Source organism: Macrobrachium rosenbergii, chromosome 46 (assembly GCF_040412425.1).
Source record: "Macrobrachium rosenbergii isolate ZJJX-2024 chromosome 46, ASM4041242v1, whole genome shotgun sequence".
Taxonomy (NCBI): Eukaryota; Metazoa; Arthropoda; class Malacostraca; order Decapoda; family Palaemonidae; genus Macrobrachium; species Macrobrachium rosenbergii.
Window position 1 is genome coordinate 3,290,001 of NC_089786.1, and position 10,000 is coordinate 3,300,000.

The 10,000-nt window shown below is 37.6% G+C and overlaps 1 protein-coding gene across 5 annotated transcripts in view; it reads right to left on the bottom strand.

Moving 5' to 3' along the window:
- LOC136830174 (platelet glycoprotein V-like) overlaps positions 1–10,000 on the bottom strand; it is a 489,567-nt gene that overhangs the window by 239,921 nt on the left and 239,646 nt on the right. The gene's annotated exons all lie outside the window — the stretch shown is intronic.

Here is a 10,000-nt window from a genome sequence, read left to right on the forward strand (position 1 = left end):
CTGGAAACATGGAAACCTGAAAAGCTGGAAACCTGAAAATCTGGAAACCTGGGAACCTGAAAACTTGGAAACTTGAAAACCTGGAAACCTGAAAACCTGGTAACCTAGAACCTGAAAACCTGAAAACCTAAAACCTGAAAAAAGCTGAAAAACTGAAACTTGACAACCTGGAAACCTGAAAACCTGAAATTCTGGAAACCTGAAAACCTAGAAACCTGAAAATCTGGAAACCTGAAAAACTTGGAAACCTGGAATCCTGGAAACCTAAAAAAACTGTAATCCTGGAAACCTGGGAACTTGAAAAACCTGGAAACTTGGAAACCTGAAAACCTGGAATCCTAGAATCCCAAACTGACTTCAGACTACGAAGTTCATTTTAAGGACTACTTGTAGAAAAAAAAAAAAAAAGTCACTGGCATCGTAAAACAAGAACTCTTTCATTGAAGGTTTTCAGAAAGACCGAACATCAGTGAACGCCTTTTTTTCTCAGGAAGGAAAAAAGAATAAAAAAAAACACCTAAAAAACAAAATGGCGGCCGTTCATTTCCACATGGCCCACCACAATATGATGTTTTATTAAGCCCTAATGAAATCTACAGTCGCTGCTAATGCTAGCGACGGAACGGAGGAGGAGGAGGAGGAGGAGGAAGATAGAGAAGAAAGAAGGGGAAAGGGAATGTTAGCTAACAGATGTAAATAAAAGCGAATGGTGGCGATGCGAATTAAGAGAAAATGAGAGAGAGAGAGAGAGAGAGAGAGGGAGGCGATGAAGAGAGAGAGAGAATGAGAGAGAGAGAGAGAGAGAGAGAGAGAGAGAGACAATACAAGACGTGGGAGAGGATGCTATAAGAATGAGGAGGAATAGGAAAAAAAATGAAACTGATAAAACTGACGAAGAGAAGTGCCAAAAGGTAATATACCGAAGGCATATGGATTGAGAGTGAAAAAGAGAAACAATGAAAAACCCATAATAAAAGCGATAAGAGCAAAATATTATAGAAAAGAAAGATAATGTGTGATAATGAAAGGATTTAGAGCCAACCACAAAAAAAGCCACATAAACATAAAAAAAAAAATTATATCAGTCAAAGAAAAAAAGGAATAAACAAAACAAGATACAAAACTGAGGAAAAATAATCAAAATACAAAACAACAACAAAGGATAACAAAAAATCACCCGAAGTCCTCTGAGGGAAGACAACCAGAGAGAGAGAGAGAGAGAGAGAGAGAGAGAGAGAGAGAGAGAGAGAGAGAGAGAATACTCTTTCTCTCACACTCCTCAGAGTGCGGGGAATGGGGTGAGAGGGTGAGGGAAAGGGGTGAGGTGAAGGGAATGGGGTGAGGGTGAGATAGAGGGGTGAGAGGTGAAGAGGGTGAAGGGAAAGGGGTGAGAGGTTGAGGGTGAGGGGGTGAAGGAGAAAGGCTGAGGGGGTGAAGCGAGAAAGAGGTGAGAGAGCGAAGGAGAGGGGTGAAGAAACGGGGTGAGGAGGAACAGGGTGAGGGGTGAAGCGGGAAAGGGGTGAAGACGAGGCAGGCAGAGGCAGGCAAGGCAGGCAGCTGGTCACTGGCGGGGATAATGTGATTTGTACATTATCGCCCCAGCGGTGCTTGTGATGATCCTCTGAGGCCCACCACAGGAGGCAGAGGGATGGCGGCTCCTCCTCCTCCTCCTCCTCCTCCTCCTTCTTCTGCTTCTTCTTTTCCAAGAGTCACAAAGTGTCTGGATCAACGGGGAATTTTTCCTACGAATTTTCTCTTTGTTTTTGTGTTTTCTTAAATTATTATTATTATTATTATTATTATTATTATTATTATTATTATTATATTATTATTATTATTATTATTATTTCTTCTTCTTCTTCAAGGATCACATACTGTCTGGATAAACAGTGAATTTTATTCAAACGATTTTATTTCTTTATATTTGTTATGTTTTCTTAAATTATTATTTCTTCTTCTTCTTCTTCTTCTTCTTCTTCTTCTTCTTCTTCTTCTTATTATTATTATTATTATTATTATTATTATTATTATTATTATTATTATTATTATTATTATTATTATTATTATTATTATTATCTCACGTACATAAAGAACGCAGTAAAAACAATGTTTGCATAAACACTTCAACGTAATGAATTAACACCACACAGAAAAAAGATAAAAACAATCCTAAAATCTTATTGTTTCCTTCTACCAAAAAAGCAATATGTTTTTCCTTCCATAACTTCGAATGTCTATCGATTAGGATGGATGAAAGTTTAAAAAACTACATCCAATACTGTATACTGTATCCCGTAATGGATTTGACTGGCTGATTTATAATTCTGTAGGATAAGTATGACTGATCTTTTAAACACACACACACATATATATATGTGTATATATGTATATGTATATGATATATATACATATACGTATATATATATAATATATACATATATATATTTATATATACATATATATATATATATATATATATATATATATATATATATATATATATATATATATATATATGCATAATGACGACTAACATAAAAACGGAAAAAAGTAAAATTATTTTATCAAACACAAAGAAAAAAAAAAAGCACAAACACAAGAACAAACACACACACAAACTGAAAACATACTTAACCTACAAAGTAGTATTTGAATTAAAAAAAAATATTCTACCTAACCAGCATTACTAAGCAAATCAGGAATTTACCATAAAAATTATGTAAAAAAAAAAAAAAATTCCTACAATTCCTATGCCGGACCAAGCAATCCTACAGACACACTCCGAGTTCCCTAGGAATCCCAAATGAAGAAGGCAGCAAAAGGAACTTCGTAAGGACTACAGATGACTGCTCCTTCTCAAGTAGCAAAAAGGGCAGTAGCCTACTATAGTCAAGGTGATAAAATCAGTGGCGCCTTTCCCGCCTCCCGGTGAGAATCATCACACTAAAATCTACCCGTTTCGATGTTCTCTTACAATGTATTGGCCCTCTTCATTTTGGGGGATGAGAGAGAGAGAGAGAGAGAGAGAGAGAGAGAGAGAGAGAGAGAGAGTATCTCTCTTCGTCAAGGTCCTACCTCCCATTTGCGATTCTCTGACGGCTTGCATAGCGACCGAGTACTGATCTCTCATGTCTACTGTGTTATCTCTCTCTCTCTCTCTCTCTCTCTCTCTCTCTCTCTCTCTCTCTCTCTCACCTATATTTTGTATGTGTATGGCCATGAGATAAAATAAATGTAGATTATTATTATTATTATTACTATTATTTTTATTATTATTATTATTATTATTATTATTATTAGGCCATGAACTGAAATAACAGTGGATTATTATTATTATTATTATTATTATTAGGCCATGAGCTGGAATAAAAGTAGATTATTAGTATTATTATTATTATTATTATTATTATTATTATTATTATTATTATTATTATTATTATTATCATTATTAGGCCATGAGCTGAAATAAAAGTAGATTATTATTATCAAGTTATTTTGATTATTATTATTATTATTATTATTACTAAAGAAGCCTCATTTGTATGCATACAAAACAACCCCACTATCAGTACAGTACTTGTACGGGTCAAACCTTATGACCTCTCCTGTAAAGGAACATTAAAATATGGTCACTGGTCAATTTGGGAGCGGCCAACCACTCAGCTGATGGCCAAATATGGAGAAAAAACATCCTTCTCATTTTTATATTTTTTCATTATAAGCTGATTAGTTTTTCTTCGTTGCTGTTTCAATAAGAATGACTAAAAACTACTGAGTTAGAGAGAGAGAGAGAGAGAGAGAGAGAGAGAGAGAGAGAGAGAGAGAGAGAGAGAGAGAGAGGTTTAAGTGCATGATAGACAGTATATGTCAAGACAAGGGAAATGAGAGAGAGAGAGAGAGAGAGAGAGAGAGAGAGAAGAGAGAGAGAGAGAGAGAGTTTAAGTGCATGATAGACAGTATATGTCAAGACAAGGGAAATGAGAGAGAGAGAGAGAGAGAGAGAGAGAGAGAGAGAGAGAGAGAGAGAGAGAGAGAGAGAGAGAGAGAGGGTTTAAGTGCATGATAGACAGTATATGTCAAGACAAGAAATGAGAGATGAGAGAGAGAGAGAGAGAGAGAGAGAGAGAGAGAGAGAGAGAGAGAGAGAGGTTTAAGATGATAGACAGTATATGTCAGAGACAAGAGAGAGAGAGAGAGAGAGAGAGAGAGAGAGAGAGAGAGAGAGAGAGAGAGAGAGATAAAATGCATGTGATAGTATATGACAAGAGAAAGGAAATTAGAGAGAGAGAGAGAGAGAGAGAGAGAGAGAGAGAGAGAGAGAGAGAGAGAGAGAGATTCCACCTCAACCCCTCATCGCCCAAAGAAAGCAATATAATAATAATCTAGCAACGGAGAGAGAGAGAGAGAGAGAGAGAGAGAGAGAGAGAGAGAGAGAGAGAGAGAGAGAGAGAGAGAAAAAATGCATGTGATAGTATATGACAAGAGAAAGGAAATTAGAGAGAGAGAGAGAGAGAGAGAGAGAGAGAGAGAGAGAGAGAGATTCCACCTCAATCCCTCATCGCCCAAAGAAAGCAATATAATAATAATCTAGCAACGGAGAGAGAGAGAGAGAGAGATTCCACCTCGACCCCCTCATCGCCCAAAGAAGGTAATACATCATAATAATCTCGGCACGGAATCTCGCGTACACGATCCCGCTGCCAAAACAAACCCGCAGAATTTAGCTGGCGAACTCGCAAACAAGTAATCCCCGGTAATCCCCAGGTAATTCTCCGGTAATCTCTGCTGATACGCCTTGATCCGAGGAATGAAACCCCTTCTCTAGCTATCTGCTGGTTACTTAAAGAGACGATTAAGCCATTTCGATGGAGTTCTGACGTTTGAGATAAAAATTGTTATGCTGATTAGGGCACGGGCCTAAGTAATCGCAGGTAGGTGGTGATTAGATAAGTCGGTATTTAATCTGTAGGGGTGAACAGTAAGTGCTTAGGATAACATCAGCCCAAAGTAAGCACTAATAATAATAATAATAATAATAATAATAATAATAATAATAATAATAATAATATTATTATTATTATTATTATTATTATTATCGTTTATCCTCTAAAGGAAATAAAGCTAAGATACTGTACTATTATTATTATTATTATTATTATTATTATTATTATTATTATTATTAGCGAATAAGCAATAAACAGTCGAATAAATTGCCTTACACAAAATCCTTCGCAAATATACATCATAAAAAATGTAACGTGTCGATTAAATTCCTAAAAAAAAGGTACATAAATTCAAATAAATAAATTGCACCAACCAAATATTAAAAAAAACATATTTAGAAAACTGTCAAGTCGAATAAATCATCTGACACAAACATTCACGAATATCAAGCAGCATAAATCCCCATGAAAAGAAATATAAATAAGAATAAATGAAATAAATAAGAATAAAACAAATATATGAAAGTAAATCACCTTAGTAAATAGCCAAATTAACCACAGCACAAAATACACGTAGAATAAAACCCATCGAGCTCACATCGGTTAATTAGTCACTTTGCCCTTCTCCCAAACTGCTTCTAAAATTGGGGGAAGGGAGAAGGGGGAAGGGGAGAGGTGTGAGGGGAGGGAAGGGGACCAACGCCCCCTTAACTACCACAACGACCATTCCGCGAGTTCAACAAGCCGCGAATCGACTCAATTACTGCATGGTCCTTATTCGCCTCTTACATGCCAAGCATTTCTGCCGTTGGGGGGGGGGAGAGGAGAGAAGGAGGGAGAGGGAAGGAAGGTGAAATTCCTTCTCCTTCGTTAGTATGTCCTCGTTTGTTTCCACATAGCTTTAGGGGCCGAAAACTAGCACTGGAAAAAAATTAACAGCAATAATAATGTTAATAACAATATATTAATAACTGGGAAGATTGTTATGATGATACTGATGGTGGCGATGGTACTAGTGATTCTGATAACGGTGAGTGTAGTAGTAGTTAGTAGTAGTAGCAGTAGTAGTAGAAGTAGTATTCATCATCACTATCATTAAATACTTACATCTGCCACTAAATCTGGAACCTGTCAGTCAATCAGAACAAAGTAACATTTTCCTATACAGCTTTCCTAGACAATTCTCCTCCCACCTTTCAGTACACTAACTCTCTGTAATTAACTATTCACTAAAGATGACAGCTAATCACGACAACAAACAACTGTCAACTACCAACAAGGTACACAATCCACAGCTTGAGTCAACATAGGCACAATGGGAGTCTAAGTAAAGCTGCTCATATTTTCTTGCCCGGCCCAGAATATTGAGCGAGAGTTCTTTGGCTGTGAGTTTTTTCTTTATTTCCAGAATATAATCTACATTAAAAGTAGGTAGCAAATACTCTCTACTATTACCCAGACTGAGAAAAAACAAGTAATAAATGCGCAGAAGTTTCTTCGGTACAATCGATTTTTCTGTACAACCGCTACAGCGTACAACCAAGGTTACCGAAAATAGATCTATTTTTCGGGTGGTCTCCGTTTAATGCTGTTTGAGCCACGGCCCGTGAAACTTTAACCAAGGCCCGGTGGTGGCCTCTCCTATATCGTTGCCAGAAGCACGATTATGGATAACTTTAACCTTAAATAAAATAAAAACTACTGAGGCTAGAGGACTGCAATTTGGTATGTTTGATGACTGGAGGGTGGATGATCGCCATACCAATTTGCAGCCTCCTAGCCTCAGCAGTTTTTAAGATTTGCGGGCGGACAGAGAAAGTGCGGACGGAGAGACAAAGCCGGCACAATAGTTTTCTTTTACAGAAAACTAAAATCCGACTTACAAAGACATGAAATTAATACAGAAACCCAACCACAATACACACAACAATAAAAGTTGATGGTAGATTCATTCTTTTAAAACAAATACTGAAAGAAAAAACACGCTAAAAACAACTCATAAATATATAAAAACAAACAAAAACCCGCGACACCATAAGAGAATACAAAAAACAAGACTGAACAACTACGTAAATATAAAAACCCAACCAGAATGCATTCTAAATAGTATAGATTATCTTTACTTTAACAAAACTGAAAGAAAAAACACACTAAAAACTGCATAAACATATAAACCACAAAACACTTCGTTACAATTCTCCCTTTCGTACACACATACACACAAATATACACTTCCCCAATACACACACAAAAAAAAAAAAACACAAAAAACATACACACCACTGACCTACTACACTATACTATAGTTCTATAAGGCTGTACGCCGGGCAGTAAAAAGAGCTGTTAATTCTGACGTACACCTGTAATTCCGCGTCTGAAATCAACCTGAAACCGGGAGAGGATATAAAGGCTTAGACGAGAAAAGGTACATCGCCACACGGCGACTTAATTAGAAGTCTCGCTCCCTCTCTCTCTCTCTCTCTCTCTGTAGGGGATTTTCTGTTGTGGTTGTGGATGTATTTGTAGAAGTAATTTTAGCTGAGAATCTTACGAATGGTTTCATCACTGTGGGGTGAGGATTACCTCGTTGAGGCCCTCCCCGCATTTTAAAGGAGTAATGAACGCACGCTTCTATTGTTCTCCCTATCTCCATATTAACTGCGACCCACAACAGTCAACAAACCACTAGATTTCTAATTCATTACTTAACTCAACAGAGGCATACGGGATTTTAAGGAAAGCGCTACTTCGTTCCTCCTTATCCGGTTCGAGAGAGAGAGAGAGAGAGAGAGAGAGAGAGAGAGAGAGAGAGAGAGAGAGAGAGAGAATGCCAACACTTATCTAGCAGAAATGCCGAGGGAATCTTAGAGGCATTTAAAGGCAATAAAATCAATCCTGAAGATATAATCGTGATTATAAAAAACAACTCAACGGTACCAGCCTTAATAAAAAAGAAAGTAATTTCTGTAATAAAACGATCAATAAAACTATTGTTTATATCAATAGTTTTATTGGTATAAACAGTTTTATTGACAGTAATAAATAGTATGTAAACTCAATACTATAAATCTGCCTCCTCTCTCCTTCCCAGGAAGTGTTTCAGATAGAATGAGGTTGCTGTCCCCACGACCCTTCTTTGCCCTGGCTGCGGCCCACAACAGTCGACGAACTCTACGTACGCAATTTACTAAGAATATAATGGGATGTGTATCCCCTTTATTTTCCTGTGTGTAACATAATAAATAAAGTTTACGTTTAACTACAGTACAAAAATATTCGTTCACATTAATATTTTTATCTGCTCTAGGATACTTAAGGGTACTGAATTGCCAGTTCCGTCGGCATCCGCGGTTAGAAGCAAGCCACACGTGTAAATGATATTGACAAATGAAAGAACCTTGGCACATTAAAAGCTACCCTCCCCCCCTCCACAAAAACCACCTTCTGGCCCCGGGGGGTCCTCTACCCCTCACTAACCGCCCCCGCCATAGTGTGCCCAAAAGGGACCTCCATTACACTTAGAGAGTGCCCGAAAGATGCCCCATGGCCAGATACCATCTCACCTGGTCGCTGGCTTCTACCTATAAACGTCTGACATAAAACCCATCTCTGTTATTTGGAGACAAAAAATAAAAATAAAAAGAAGGGCTTTCGTGTTTCTTTCGAGTGTAAATCATCTTCATGGTGTGGGTTTATTGCTCGAGTCCAGATAATGGGGATTACGACGGTTTTAAGATAAAATAATAGAAGAAGAAGAAGAAGAAGAAGAAGAAGAAGAAGAAGAAGAAGAAGAAGAAGAAGAAGAAGAAGAAGACGGAGAAGAAGGGGAGGAAGCAGAAGAAGACGGAGGGGAAGAAGAGATGAAGAAGGGGAGGAGGAGGAGGAAGAAGAAGAAGAAGAAGAAGAAGGAGGGAAGAAGAAGGGGAGGAGAAGAAGTAGAAGAAGAAGGAGAAGAAGGGGGAGGAGGAAGAAGAAGAAGAAGGGGGAGAAGAAGAAGAAGATGAAGAAGAAGGGGAAGAAGGGGGGAGGAGGAGGAGGAGGAAGAAGAATAAGAAGAGGAAGCAGCAGAAGAAGAAGAAGAAGAAGAAGAAGAAGAAGAAGAAGAAGAAGAAGAAGAAGAAGAAGAAGAAGAAAAAAAAAACACATCGCCACCAGAAAGGATTTTGGAGCTAGAAACAGCCGCCAGCTCGGAGAGACAAGAAAAATATCGTCTTAATGTTTTAGCACTTGGAGCGTGACAATGCCTCATCCATTCTGGTCATTATTTAAATGGACGATGCGAAAGGGCTTTTTCCCTGAGAGAGAGAGAGAGAGAGAGAGAGAGAGAGAGAGATGGGTTTCTCAATGCATGCACTACAAAAGTTATCAGCAAAAATTTCGGTCTTGGAGTGAGAAAAATCTAGAGTGCCAAACATTAACAGTTTTATAAATTGAGAGTTTTATTCCTGCAAATTTCTAAAAATTCCAAATGAGATTTCTTTAGAGACTGTAAATGTAAAAAAAAATTCAAATTTGAAACACCTGAATTGTTTTTAAGGAATACGCAAGACAAAAATTTCTTTAGAGATTGTAAATGTAAAAAAATTTCAAATTCGATAAACCTGAATTGTTTTTAAGGAAAAGGCAAAACAATAACACAATTCTACAGAGAGAGAGAGAGAGAGAGAGAGAGAGAGAGAGAGAGAGAGAGAGAGATGTATCGCCTAAGATTTGACATTCGCACAATTCCCCCACAATCGACCAATCATATTCCACCATCCAGAGTCAGTGCAATTTCATAATTAGTGTTCCACCAGGCGCTCTCTCTCTCTCTCTCTCTCTCTCCCCTCCCATTCATAAGCCGCGATGTGTAAATGGAGTGAGTCACGATATTAGCCAATCATTTATGAAAATATCAAAAGGATTCGTTCTGCCATTCGAGGATAACCTCTTGATTTAATTACGTGGTATCAAGTTGACAAGAGGTTTGGGTTTTTCTAATCAATGACTCTTAAGCTAAGAGTCCTTAGATATATTTAAGTTGAGATTTCATAGACATATTAATTGGGTGGTTTTTA